Source organism: Cryptomeria japonica, chromosome 3 (assembly GCF_030272615.1).
Source record: "Cryptomeria japonica chromosome 3, Sugi_1.0, whole genome shotgun sequence".
NCBI lineage: Eukaryota > Viridiplantae > Streptophyta > Pinopsida > Cupressales > Cupressaceae > Cryptomeria > Cryptomeria japonica.
The window spans coordinates 374,775,488-374,791,603 of record NC_081407.1 but is presented as its reverse complement, the minus strand read 5'-3'; the positions used below and the strand labels follow the sequence as shown (position 1 = coordinate 374,791,603).

The following is a 16,116-nucleotide window of genomic DNA, read 5'->3' as shown; positions in this document are numbered from 1 at the left end:
AAGGTTCAAACCACTATTGGGCCATTGTGATCGCAAGACTTGTACCTTCACAGATCCATGATGCTCGAGGGTATATGTAATTGGGGTCCCCAATTGTGATCTCCAATTTTTAATCCTAGATCATAAAGAAGTCCTAGAGTCGTATAGAATAATAGGTTATTAATATAGGTCAAAGAGATTTTATGTGATGCTTGAACGAATTGACATCATCTAACGCATTTGAAAACGATTTGACATATCTCAAACATTTAAAATACTTTTAGTTTAGTATTATGGGCCTCCACTTAAGTAGAGGAAGCCTCCAAAAATTGGCGTATGCCGCTTTAAGTGGCCAAGACACGGTATTCTTTAGTAAAAGGCGAAAGAATAGTTTGCTCTGTCTTGACCACGCGGCTCCGTGACAGTGAAGAGTACATGCGGGACACTATATAGCATCTCCTTACACCTTGCTATTGTCGAAGTAATGAATGTGGGACTAATAAATAAGAAACTGCAAATGGCATTTCTCAAAGCTGCGAGATTGAAAAGAAGAGAAACACAAGGGGGCGTGTTTAACATTTCGATTCAATTCTAACTCATCAGAAATGTCTGCGTTTTTCTTCTGCTTACAGAATGCGTCTATTTACAATGGTGAATCCATCCAGTTTGTCTGTGTACCCAAAATTACTTATCTTTTTAGTTCCTGCGGGAATAGCTCAGTTGGAGAGCTTCAGACTGAAGATCTGAAGGTGTGTCACTTTACATACGCATATACCCAAATCCATCAAGACTAATGTACTAATTTGGAAGATTAAAAGTTCTCTCTACCATGTAAGAAACTTTCTATGAAAATTAATTACATAAATAAGACAATATCAGTGACTACACAATATAATTAAGAGTTAAAGTAGTCACAAGCTACTCTCAACCATGTGCACACTTCAGAATTAAGGGTATAACATACTCCTTACACACAAATGTCGTTCTAAATGATGATTACTTATGAAAGTTTTTACACAAAATCTTAATCATCCCCAAGAGTTAAAGTAGTCACAAGCTACTCTCAACCATGTGCACACTTCAGAATTAAGGGTATAACATACTCCCTACACACAAATGTCGTTCTAAATGATGATTACTTATGAAAGCTTTTACACAAAATCTTAATCATCCCCTATGACATATTTGACTAAAAATTCTACCATCCTCTCAATGTCCCAGTCCTTGATCCTTTTGGCATATCTAAAAAAAATGGATTTGAGATGGGTCTTCCCTGCACATCTATTTCAAAAAATACTATCTATATTAATTTACATGCTAATCAATGTATTGCTTCCTTTTTGTTATACGTCTTTCCCCTGCTTTCTATGTGACTAGAGAGTAACTCTTGTTGGTGTTGAATATGTATTGCTCTAATCTTTAGGTGTCCCTTCAAAAAAGATGTGAATGATGATAGATGGTGCACTAGCATTGATTGATTAATATGCTTAGGATCTTTATTGGGCTCAACAACTGTTTTGGCCTATCCTTCAAAATAATTTATGGATTTAGTGATGTAGGAATCTGTGACTACTACAAATTTCTAGTGACAATATTGGGCCATAACTCTATCTACCTTTTTGATAATCATCTTTTTTGTTTTATGCAAGCTTACTATGTGTGGATGCTTTTCATGTAACCCCCCTTAGTTCAACTATTTTACCATTTGAGTGAAACCACATAAATAGGTCCTAAAAGTTCATCTCAATTGTAATTAAGGTGGTGAATTATTAGACTCTCAAAACAATCTCTACTTCGTCTAGGGGGATAACAAACATAGGAAAATCAAGCATGTAGTCTTCTATGATAAATTTAATATTATGGCTTCTCCCTAAATAACTAATTGTACCTCCATTTATAATCATAACCTAATATCTAATCCTTGGGTGACTGAAATAATTTAAATATGTTTTTCATTTATTGTTTATGAAGTTATTAGTTCTCCCTAAGTCAATTAATGTTGGTACCTTCTCTTGTGTAAGGAGTCCCCAATATTTATGGGGGTGCTAATACTCGATAGTGTGTGATGATAGATAGTTAGTTGGACATATTTTGAATCTTTAATAACAACCACCACTAACTTTCCTTGTCATTTCTTCATATTAGCACCCTAAATCTAGAATAAATTCTTAATGCACTTATGTCCTTAACTATATTTACCATCATATTAAAACATAGATTTGTGGTCATTTCTTCTTTAATTTGTTAAGGAAACAATCTTGTAGGTTAAAGGGATGGTAGTGAAGGAGTCTTCCCATCTCTATTGTTAGTGGAATCCTCCCTTTAAAGATAACTTTTTTAACTCTATTGTACATGTCATAATTAAAAAACTCAACTAAATGACTTGGTGTAAACATGTGTTCTTCATGTTGGATGTGATCTTGGAGGCCCCAAGAAATGAATCATTGAAATTTTATATATCATTATGTTCACTTGCAATGATAGATTAGATAACACTAAGTTCATCATATTAATACAATAGGCACAAGTACACATATTTATAATTATAACTAAATTTATAAAATAGCAAACCAATTTAACAAAATAGTTGATTTTTTTTTTAATGTGCAATCTACAGTATGTTGGGAAAAGGTGCCTCAACCTTGTATTTCTAATGTTTGTATTTGTAATTAAATAACTTGCACAGTAGAAGATTGTAATAGGAAATATTTTGTAATTATTTATAATAATTGAGAACTATAAGCCGCTTATAGGGGCAAACATCCATATATCTTTAAGGAGAAAATAATTTATAATATGATTAATTAAAAATTAACCACTAGATCTTCTATATGTCCTTCTTATGCCTTGGATGTCATCCAAGCTAGCATAAAGACATATATAAGACAATATTAATGACTATGCAACTTATTAAGACCTGAGGCAACCACGAGCTACTCACAACCCTGTGCACACTATAAATTAAAGGTATAACATGCTCCCTACACACAAGTGTCTTCCCAAATGATGACCAATTATGAAAGCTTTTGCACAAAACATTCATCCTCCCCTACAACATATTTGAATAAAAATTATTCCTTCCTATGGGTTTCCTAATACTTGGATCCATTTTGCATGTCTAAAAAACTAAAATTGGGTTTGAGATGGGTCTTCTCTATACATATAGCTCAAAAAGAACTATCTATATTGCTTCATTTTGTTATGCATCTTTCCCTTGTTTTCTATGTGACTAGCGAGTAACTCTTGTTGGTGTTGAATGTGTTCCTCCATTGCTCTAACCTTTTGATGTCCCTTAAAGAGATGTGAATGATGGTAGATGGTGCCCTGGCATTGATTGATTGATATGCTTAGGATCTCTTTTGGGCTCGACAATTATTTTGGCCTTTCCCTCAAAATAACTTATGAATTTAGTGATGTAGGAATCTTTGACTACTACAAGATTCTAATGACAATATTGGGCCATAACTCTATCTACCCTTCTGTTAATCATATTTTTTCTTTGTTACAAGCTTACTATGTGTGGATGCTTTTGATGTAACCCCCCTAGTTCACTTTTTTTACTATTTGAGTGAAAACACATGAATAGGTCCTAGAAGTCATCTCAATTGTTCCTAAGGTAGTGAGCTATTAGACTCCCAAAACAATGTATTTTCCATCCAAGGGGATAACAAACATAGGGAATTTGTGTGTGTAGTCTCCCATGGCAAGTTTAATATTATGGCTTCTCCCTAGATATTTGATTGTACCTTGAATCTATAATCAAAACCTAATATTTAATGCTTGGGTAAATGAAATAATTTAATTATGTTCCTAACTTATTATTTATGGAGTTATAAGTGCCCCCTAATTCAATTTATGTTGGTAGCTTCTCTTGTTTAAGGAGTCCTTGATGTTTATGAGAATGCTAATACTTGAAAGTGTGTGATAAGAGATAGTTAGTTGAAACTATTTTGAATCTTTAACAACCACCACTACCTTTCCTCGCCCCTTTCTTCATATTGGAACCCTAAATCTAGAACAACTTATTAATGCACATATATTTGTTACTATATTTACCATCTATAGCATCATAAATTGACATTGGCCCAATTTACAACTCATGTTTGTGTCCCTACTTTAGCGTGTCTCTTCCTCATCTCTTGTTTACGTCTATTAAGTTCCTTACCTCTAATTATAATACCGTGTAAACACTTGCCAATTGATTTCCTGAAGGGGTATCCATCTCCTTGGGGCTTAATTAAGATCCCTAATTGAGAAGGACCAGAGTGCTAGTGCCTTGGTCCTAGGACCATAGCGCCCATGCCCTGGTCCTCTTAGTTGGGACCTATTTCAAAATGGGGCAAGGGTCTCACTTCTTCGACAGGAATTCAACTTTGTGGCTCCGCATGACCATTAGAGGTCAGCCTATTCGGTAAATGACCTAGATACCCCTATATAAAGACATTTGATCAATCTATTTTCATCCAAGAATCATAAGTTGGCATATCCAGTACTCTTGCATCCATGAAGCATTCATCATCAAGCATTTTCAGAGATCTTCAAGGCTGCATATCTTTCATTCAACCATTGTGGACCAAAATTAAACCATTCATATGCAAGCATGTGTGTGTGATTAGGGTTTTTTCATGTCCATACCATTTCATACAACATATTTGATTAAATTCAACAAGAAAAGCATCATCATCAATAATTTGAAATATCCCCCTAGGGATATTTATTCCATAAATTTGAACCAACGAACCACAAAATTCAACATACAATTTGCATGTAATTGATTTTAATTTATTCAACAAATTACACTGAAAATCATTAAATTTTAGATTTAAACAGAATTTTTAAAATTTAGATATGAATATAGCCTCAATTTTTTAATAGAGCAACAACAAAAAAGTCCAATCATAGCCAGTGAACTTATAGTCTAATTGGATAACTAGTAAACTAAACTTGAAGCACAAAGTGAGCCACCTGAATGATAACTCCAACTGACAATGGGTTTTCGTCCACTGCCTCCAAGCTTGAGGGTTTGCATCCTTAAACCCGCTGAAAACTAGAGCTTCCCAAAAACTCTCCAAGAGAAACAAATTCCAAACATAAACCAAGCATACATAAACGAGCCTCTCCAAGTTATTAAACAGCTCAACCTTGTGACTCTTAGTTTTCCCACTGCCTGTCTCTTGGAATTCCCTTCTATTAATTAAGTGACTTTACTTTATAATTTGATGTTGACATAAAAAGTCACTTTAATTTGCATTAATAAATAATTAAATTAAGTTGTCTTTTAAATTATTACGCTTTGACAACTTAAACTTAATTATTTAAATGGATTTCCTAATGTCCGGCAGAAAGGGACATTACAGTCCTCCCTCCTCAAAGATTGCTTGTCCTCGAGCAATCATGGATCTACTTACCGATACTAGGATCCCAAACCATCCTTAGAAACATTGTTCTACAAATCCATCACGTCACACTGATTAAAACATCTGCATACCCACGGTGTAGCAGCATATCTTGGTCCACAAGAGCCAACACACCAAACATATCATTACCTTGATCCCACATCAATCTGTAGAACCCACTATAAGTCATGAAAGAATCTATCAGCCAATCACCTCAAAGTAACCATCCATGCATGTAGAACAACCAGACAAGATGAAGATGAACCCCCTCGTGCCCATAAACCATCATGAAGGAATACTAAAACTTGTTGCCATAACTCTGATCAACAAGATAAATGATTTCAAATATGTCGCAAACCAATGCCAAACAAAGAAAAAACTCTCACACTCCATCTTTATCCAAGAGAAGCATCCTTCAACACCCCCATACCATTGAGTCACTAATATATTTAATGCAAAATCAGGAAGTTCTATATGATTCCAACTAGGACAACCACCTGACCATAAGAAATCAAAGAGTATGAAGTCACCAAGCAACAAATATACCGTTGCCCTATCAAGAGAAATAGATGACAGTCTCAAGATTGAGGTGTGTATGCCTTCACTGTCCAAGACTAATAACTCTCGAATGTCTAATTCACTACAAGTGTCGTCAATAAAATCAACTTCTTCACCCATGGATTGATCACCGTTAAGTGAAACTTCTGAGCTAGTAAAGTCATGCCTATCATCATCTTGATGCACGACTTCTTCCAAATTTGGAAGCTCATAAGTAACTGTTGTCCCATGACTATAACTACTCTGAAATCTACTTGTATTCCCTATTATCACAACCATTTCATTTCTGCAAATTAATTTTTCATCATCAAAATTTATGGGTTCATTCCCTTGTTGGACCTTCTAATCTTCATTGTTATTACTTGTATAACAAATGGCAGGACCATAGTGAATTATCTCGTACCTACCAATAGTATTGATCCCTTCAATAATTTGCATCATCTCCATGCTCTTAAGATTAGCTTCTTCTTCCTTAAGTGTCGTTGTAATTGAAGTTTGATTTTCTAATTTGAATAATTTAGAATGCATCATACTCAGCTATAAGCAAAGCTTGTCCACCTCCTTCTCCTTATATTTTGCAAACTTAATAGCAAGATCTCTATCCTTGAGCAATTTCAAATAATCTGACTTCATCTTTCCTAGTGCCTCTGTGATGGTGTGAAGGTGAGTACTATTGATTCCAATTGCCATTCTTTTTTCCCTTTATTCCATTTGGGTTTTCTAAATGAGGTTTTCAATTAATTTATGAATGTTGTCTTCTCTTGTTAGAACTTGCACAACTTCATCTTCTAAAACCATAAGATACTCCTTCAAATCTTGCACATCAAGAGGTTGTTGATCCAATTGGTCAAAGAGAGATGAGTTGTCCCTTATTAAATTTTCTGACTTACGAACTTCAGTAGCAGCCATATCATCGATCTCACAACAGGTTTATATGCATCCTTCATGAAGGAAAGGAGGGACCAAACTATGTTCATACAAAGATTCAACAGAAGAACTTGTCTCTTCACACAAATTATCTATGTTGATTTATAGGTCACCACTAAAGAGTTTTAAATGCCTCTCACCTGAAACCATTGTTCCCTTCTTCAAATTATCCTCCTTAGTTGATTGAATGCCATTATCCTTTTTGCTTGTAATTTCAGCTTACTCCTCACGAGACAAGGAAGCATTCTCACCTGTAATTCTATCCTCATTACCATTTGGCTGCAATATATCCTCATCCTTATTAATTTCACAAATAAGATCAAGTGTCCAAGCCATCTGACATTTGAAACAAATATGCTCTCTTCTCATTTGGTTCTTTCTCTTCTTTGGAGATCCTAAAACCTATAAACCCATGGAGAATAGTTCCTTTTTTCAATCATATGTTCCCTAAACCTTCCAATTTTTTGCTCAATCAACCCTTTGGAGAACTCATAAGCACAAGGTGAGATTGTCAGCTTTTCTCTCCAAATTGCTAACAAATTTGATTACAACTGCCTGTAGATATCATCATCCTCATCTAGGATCATGGACAATATGTCAAACATATTTGTCTTCGCCTTCTCTGAATGGTGTTTCCTGGTTTCAGCAATGAAACAATTGAACATTTGAAGAATCAACTCTTCACATTGGAGATCCAACATAAGGTTGAATGATCTTGTCCTTGCCATAACTTCTAAAATTTTATCCCTCTTACCAAAAGTAGGGTCTTTGACATTATATAACCCATGCAGACTCTCCACAACCAGTTGTATAACCTCTTTCATTGTATCATCATCATAAGGTTCTTGGGGTGTTACAATCCTTATGATCTCAGATAAGCAAGAAGTAACCACTAACTTAATCTCATCATCTGGATGCCTTAACCACCTATGTTGTTTCAAGGTAGTCATTGTAGGAGACATAGCTAATTGCATCACATCACAAGGTCATCGCTCAACAAGGATCAAACAATCTTCCACCCTTTTAAGCATGTTCATGACATCATCCTTAGATCATAATTGATCATTGAGTTGAGTACCTACTTTATAGAGTGATCTTGCCAAATGTTTAATATCTTCAGTTGCCATGGTTCAAACTGAAAATCAAAACTCCGAATCTTCCCTGTTTGTCAAAACCACCTTCCCAAATTGCCTTAAACCATTTTGTCAAAAAGTTGATGCACAGTGTCCTTTTAACCAAATTTCATTCCTGACTGTATTGTTTATGGGTTTGGTTGTCACCTGGTGTGTTTTGTTTATTTCATTTTTGCATTCATTCACTTTCTCATATTTATAGGCATGAATTTACCAGTAATCACTTTTTTTATGAAACATGGATTTACAACCTCAAATGCTAATGCTGGAACTTGAAACTCATAAAATTAACAACAGTTCATACTAACAAATGGCTCAATTTATTCCTAGCTAGTCATAGTTACGAACTATTCTTACTGTGCATTGTATTACCACTTTGTTTTGCAATACAAGAACCATTTATACTTCATGTTATTGTGAGGATCCGGTTGTTACTGAGAGAGGGGGGTGGGGGGTGAATCAGTGATAACAATAAACTGTAATCTTTCACTAATCTAAAAACACTTCTAAAAAGCAGTTCATAACCAATACCAGTAACTACTCAATCAATCACTTAAAGCAGATTTACCAAACTACTCATTCATGCGTTCATCAACATGTATGCAATGTAAAGATATCAAATCCATACATAAACAAATAAATCACCATACGAACACAGAGATTTTTCACATATAAACCCAAATGGGAAAAACCACGATGACAATTGGCACCCATAAAATATTTGCACTCTTTCAGAATGCGCCCTGTTAAAGGCCTATCCCGGTTAGGAGCTTTACAATAATGCTCGATTAAGAGCAGACCCTGTTAGGAGTCACCTAGTGAAGGGATTTTAACCTTAGCTCTATTAGAAGCTCTACCCTTTTAGGAGTCACCTTGCTAAAGGATTTAAAATGAGCCACCCAGTGAAGGGATTTACAACATCGGGCCTGTTAGGACCTACTCGGTTAAGGGATTTTAATATTGTTGCAACTGTTAGGAAACAACATGCAAATGATCTGATCAATGCACTCTCTACTTGCTAGTACAGATCCATTTAAGCTCCAATCTGCTTCACACATCTAAACATCTCAATCTGGTTCAACACACTCTCCTTCTTTGATCACCAACACAAAAACCTTCTCAAACTTTACCTAAATACATTTTTCAACTAGGTCGGTTACATAACCATAACAACATTCAAAATACATTGAATTTACATCATAGATCATTGCAAACCATTACAAATATTTATAGATCATCATACAGATCATTACAACAAATTTTAAGACAATTACAGTCGTTGAATGATCATAACACATCATCGCACATCACTCTAATAAGCTATCAAACCCTTAACACATTTTGCTAAGCGCTTTGTTGTTTCCCAATAAATTCATTCCTTGTACGCACTTATGAACATGATAAGATTTACCGTCAAACCATAAAACATCACTGGTCAAAGATCTTGACACCGGTTCTCAAACCCTACAATGAATATACAACAACCAATTACAAACATGACTTCCGGTTCTCCAAACATGGTGTGGTTCCAGTCATAGACTCATTACAATGTCATAAGCATACATTCCAAGCCACAACTCTTAACTCAACATGGATCTCTACTGCAACAATCTCCTTCATTGTTCCTGCTTACTGGTTCACTGTCAACTTAGCAAATATTCTATTATCCATTAGGCTTAGATAACGTAGATAACTTAGATAACTTAGATGATATACCAAACATAAACAAACATGGTTGTCATCAATGACAAAACAAATAATTATATCATTACCAACAATCCATCAATATATCATCACCAACAATCCTTTACCGGTGCATCATCATCTCTATCAACTATGCCAATATGCCAACACTTCACACTAATTAATGACAACCTGGCATTTAATTTCTTGTAGATGTTTCTAGTCCCAACATCCAGTAGCCATCTCCACCTTTTTTTTCAATCTGCTATAGACCCTTGACTCCCAACGCTGCTAGTGCCAAGAAAGGCTTTGTCCACGCCTAGCTGGGTATACACGCACTACTCCTTGACCACCCCTATCACCCTTACGCACACAACATGAACAACACTCCTAGATGATTCACACAGTCTAATGGAAAAGTTACAACTAGCGAGATGAAGTAATTTAATGCTATTACAACCTGCAACCAATACATCTATGATCTCTCCCCACAGGTAATTGATTATGAGCTAGGTCAATGTAGTATAGATGTCTGGATCTCTTCCCAAATCACTCAGATTGAACTAAACTCTCCACGCACCACTTAAGCGCTTATCAACCTTGCAATGGAAGTACAACCTCAGTAACTACGATCCCCTGTATGTTAGAGCTACTTAATCTCTTGTGTGTAGTAATGAAGGAGACGTGATTAATGTTGGAGGTAATTATTCATTCCAGCTCCTGTATTTTTTTCTAATACTTGTTGTATGATATCTACGACCTGTTGTGGTAACAAAGTTGCAGCTGATATAAAACTGTGACCCGTTTAGAACTGTGGCATTTTCCTTAATGTTTGAACAGTCCAACCATGCCGCCAAAGATACATTTCTCCACTTCAAAAACTTGTGTCTCAACAGTCCCTTTTGTTGTATGCACAGTTCTGCGATTTTCACACACACAATAACCAGACATTTCACACGGTAATCTTCCTTCACGGGCTTCTTTGTTGTACGTGACAATGAAAATAATTGGCTCACACACTCCTAGTGAATGCCAAAGATCACATCATGGAAGGAAGCCACACGTTTCGGAAAAATAAACTTGTGGTCCTTCTAATACCACAAAATTTTGATGCGACTGGCCAAGCACAAATCTTATCAAACCAATGATATTCGTCTCCTTAATAAGTCAAAGCATATAATATTATGTTATTCAAACCAAGGAATCCCACCCACAGACCTTCCATTTAGAAATGAGAAAGGTAGTCAACTGAGCATGAAGGTGATTCAACTACCAATGGATGGATCGATTTTTTTTAATGAAACAACTTCACCAATATTCTTGCTTGCACCAAATTGATAATTTCCATGCATTAAACTCAAGTGTCCAACGCACACCATTCAACCAATAATCATCAAAATGGCTTAAGAAGATGAAATGACTCTGCCTTTTCTTCCTTGCATGAATTAATCACCGCCAAAACTTGTAGCGGTCAATATGTGCTGAAGGGAAAAATGGATCGCTTCAAATTCTTTGTCGTTCCTTGCACCTGCTTAAACAAGACTCCATAATGAAAAAACATTTTTCATCAAAAGACTCCTCCAACAATTAAGAACTTGCTCGGAATTTGGAACCGCATCAATCTTTGGTCGGTGCAAAATAACAACGAGTACGTGGTGATTTCCTTTCCTTGGTCGAAAATGGTAGCCAACTATTCCCCAAAGTTCCACCTCTTTCAAAGCAACCTGACTTGTTAAATATAACTAATGATTAATATTCATCAGAGATGGCTTCCCATTTCCAGTTTGGTCAGCACTGCTATCGACTTGGAACACAGTTGAATTCTTCAACTCACCACTCACAAATCATCAGAGACGACTCTCCATAATATTTCCAAGCAGTTGACAACACTACCTTCGCTACCAGAAAAACTTATCACTCCAAAATTATTTCAAAGTCACAATGCAACTAAATAAATAATTCCTCAATTCCACTGCATGAATGTCATTGGCTCAAATTATTTTTTGAAGCTTCATTCTTAAGAACATAATCAGGTTTCATAAAATTGTTGCATATCAATGGTACCCACGATTCCCATATAGCCGCCAATGCAATGAAGTGACAGTCACAACTCACGTTTTAATCAAACTCCCAAAAAAAAATTCATTGACAAAGCTTGCATACTCGACAATATGAAGTAAAACAAGCACCGTACGGAAAATGCATATGTTTATCACACCTGGCTCAATAAATAAGAATATTGACCTCCTCTAGTCAATCTCCAACGGCTATAATTGGATTAAATATTTAATTATAGATTTTGCTCTAAAAATATTATTTTCGTGCTCAGAATATCATAGACCCACCACAAGATATTTTAATGGAAATAGTTTCACGGCGGAAACAAAGATCCCCATGAATTATAATATCAAGAAAATGACTCCAGTTTTGCAGATAGATTATTACCACAAATTTATTTCCAACTGAAATCCCTCCTAGAACTGAATACCTAAACATAGTTACCTCAATAGGCTGACAGGATGCACAGCTCTGATACCACTGAAATATCCCCCCTAGGGATATTTATTCCAGAAATTTGAACCAATGAACCACAAAATTCAACATACAATTTGCATGTAATTGATTTCAATTTATTAAGCAAATTACACTGAAAATCTTTAAATTTCATATGTAAACAAAATTTCTAAAATTTAGATATGAATATAGCCTCAAATATTTAATAGAGCAACAAAAAAAAAAAAAATCAATCATAGCCATAGAACTTACAGTCTAATTGGATAACCAGTAAATTAAACCTAAAGCACAAAGTGAGCCACCTGAATGATAACTCCAACTGATAATGGGTTTCCGTCCACTGCCTCCAAGCTCGAGGGTTTACGTCCTCAAACCTATTGAAAACTAGAGCTTCCCAGAAACTCTTTAAGAGAAACAAATTCCAAACATAAACCAAGCATACATAAATAAGCCTCTCCAAGTTATTAAATAGCTAAACCCTGTGACTCTTCATTCGCCCATTTCCTGTCTCTTGGAATTCCCTTCTATTAATTAAGTGACTTTACTTTATAGTTTGATGTTGACATAAAAAGTCACTTTAATTTGCATTAATAAATACTTAAATTAAGTTGTCTTTTAAATTATTATGCTTTGACAACTTAAAATTAATTATTTGAATGGATTTCCTAATGTCCCAAAAAGGGACATTACATAATTATAGATATGAGGTATGTCTTTCCATTATTTACTTCAGTATCTACAGTTATTCATTCAAGGTTAATTCCTAAATGGGGTTTTGACTTAGGCAAACCCCTATTCCCAACCATTTTCCCTTCTCTATTGTTCGCAAGAACAAGTGCGAAGTTGTAACTTTCAAGATCGACATAATTCACAGAGATGAACAGGTTCCCCTTTGAACGATGAAAAGTGTAGAGCACCAAAGCGATGTGCATTCTGGTCCCGACAATTCATCACGACCTTTTGGGAACAGACCCAAACACTCTCATAATTTTTAGATCAAGGTTTGTGGCTCCGTTGGACGACTGTAGCTCATTGTTTATGCATAATTACTTCAATTTCAACACATTTGCGCTAATTTCAACATTTTCACAATTCAACTTAAAAAGAGGGAATTAAAGTCTAACCAATGAATCTAATTAGAATTCTTAGCCATATTCTTGTTGGATCGAGGCTAGATCTATTGGATTCATCCCTCCTTAATGTAATTGGTCCCTAAGTAAAAAAAAACAATGGTTTTATTACCTTAATTAGGTGAAACCCTAATTCTCACCTATTACATCTTGGAGAACCCGACTCTTTACACCCTTATTTCTAATTTATGTTCTCAAATCTATTTGTTTATTCAAGTTTATATTTACAAGTTTAATTTTCAATTGAATTTCATAAATTTAGAGGTTGCAAACCCTAATTTTTAATTCTAAATTTGAACTTGCATAATTTGGATATGATTTGTGAACATTTTAATTTTAAAATTTTGCATTCATAGATCTTATTTTAATCAAATTACTCAAATTTAGAGGTTGAGTTCATAAAAAGCTTAATTTATTTTGGTTAATTTGATTTGTGGGTGGCTCAATCTTTCATTACATTAAGTAAACATTGATTTGATAAATGGAGTTGTTGTCTTGTTTTTCTAAATCAATTTGAAGTTTAATCAAAGATCTCGATAATGTTCCCTTTTGTGCATATGATGATAGCTCATGTTTTTCTTTCATGTATAATTATGATTTTCCCTCCTCTGAGGATTTTCCTATTCATAAGGACACTTTAGTATGAGACAAGGTTATTAACACTACTTCTAAACATAAACATAGATTTAACATATGCAACATAGATAGAAAATATAAATATTTTATTTCCCTTGTGATGCTTTAAAAGCCATTCGATCTTCCTTATCCTCCTCATCTCCACAATCTCATTGCTCTAAGATTGATGAATGAAGAGTGGGAGGGATGGGTGTAGTTAAATGTGGAATGCTATTGCATTAGCATAAAAATAGTGTGGATGAGGATTTTGACATGATGAGGTGTTATGATTATGTTTTCACAATGAGAAAATAAACTTGCTAATGGGATGGATTTATGTCTAAAGGGCCAACATAAGGATACGATGAAAAGTGGATGAATGACCAACATAAAGATATGAAATGAAGTGGATGATTTGTGATGAATGAAGGCTTCAATTTATAGACTAGGAAGATTCAAAATCGATGATCAAGATTGGAAGGATGATGAAGGGCTTAGATTGAAGGAGAGGAGACGAAGTGGACAAGGCACATAGCCTTTTGACATGTGGACCAAGTGTTGATCCTTGGGAAGAACACTTGGCATGGGGAAGAGGGAAAGGTGTGCTCACACATGTGTGAGCACATCTTGGGGAGAAAACTTGTCATGGGGACGAGGGCAAGATTTGCTCACACATGTGTGAGAAAATCTTGGGAAAACCATGAGGCTGACAAGTAGAAACACTTATGGCAAAGTGTAAGGGCTATAGGAAGGGGGGTTATGACATGTAGACTAAAAGGGAAAGGTGCAAGGTGGCTTGATGAGGAAGAGCATTCTCACACATGTGTGAGCACCCCTTGGTCAAAGGTGAGGTGGAGAGGTGAAATGAGTTATGCATGCAAGTCATTTATGAGGGGAGTCACATGTGGACTTGGGTAGGTATGTAACATTTAAAAACATGATAAATGTTGATAGGGGTTAGGCTTGGGTTAATTAGCTTAATGAAGGGGGTTAAAAGGTGGGTTTGTAGGAATCACTGAATTAATTTAATTAATTGTGAAATAATTTAATTAATAGGGACTAGGAGGAGGATTGGAATATTGGCTAAGGTTGAGTTTGATTCATTGAAATAAATCAAACTTTAGAGGAAATAAGGCAAATATAATTAATTAATAAATTAATTATATTGATGAAAGGGGGTGATTAATTAAATATGATTAATTAATTTAGGGATACTAAAGGGATAACATAATTAAATAAAATTAATTATACGATGTGAGGCAATTAATTAAATATTAATTTATGTGTCTACACATCCCTCTCTCTATCTCTCTTTATATACCACTTCCTATATCTTCATCTTTCTAACTCTCCATATCCCCCTCACATTATTTGCCTCTGTATATCTGTATTTTTCCTCTCCCTCTTCTTTTCCTCTTTTGTCTCTCCCTCTTTATATATTTATCTTTCTCACCCCTCTATCTTTTCCAAGCTCTATCCCTCCCTCTCTATCCCTCTCTCTCTCTCCATTTATTTTTATTATCTATCTCTCTTTTACTCATATACACACTCCTATTTTCTCCCTACTTGTCTTTATCTCTCTATAACTCCCCTTTCTACCTCTCTCCCTATATTTGTACCTCTCCCTATTACTTGTATCTATCACCTTTCTCTCTTATTATTTCCCCCTCTAGATCTCTATCAGCCTAACTCTCCCTCCCCCTCTCTATCTATATCTTATTATCTCTAACTCTATCTTGTTCACCCCATCTCTCCCGCTTTATATCTTTATCTATTTGTTACCCTCTTTATCTTCCTCTCTATCCCTTTCTATCTATATCTCTCTACCTCTATCTCCCTATCTCCGCCTCTACCTCATTATCTCTCTTTTATTCACTCCATCTTTCCTAATTTCTCTATCCCTCTCCAAATCCCTCTCTATTTCTCTCTAACTACCTCTATCTATATCACTCCTCTCCCTCTCTATCTATTAAGTTGTACATTTCCCTCTCCCTCCTTGTAGTACCCCTTCTCGATCAAACTTTTTAGACTCGTGGTTGACTTCAGTTGACTGTTCAGTGGATACATTATTGTTATACTTTATTCAGACTTTATTTGATGTTATTACATGCTTTAACTTGATATGTAGTGTATGCTTTCATGCAGTATTTCATTACTTATGGTAAATGTGATTTTTTATGG

General features: G+C 35.2%; 1 non-coding gene across 1 annotated transcript; it reads right to left on the bottom strand.

Moving 5' to 3' along the window:
- Positions 1–276: 276 nt before the first annotated feature.
- On the bottom strand, positions 277–395 carry LOC131066346 (U5 spliceosomal RNA). The gene has a single exon (XR_009111651.2). It is a non-coding gene; the product is annotated as a U5 spliceosomal RNA (small nuclear RNA).
- Positions 396–16,116: the final 15,721 nt, after the last annotated feature.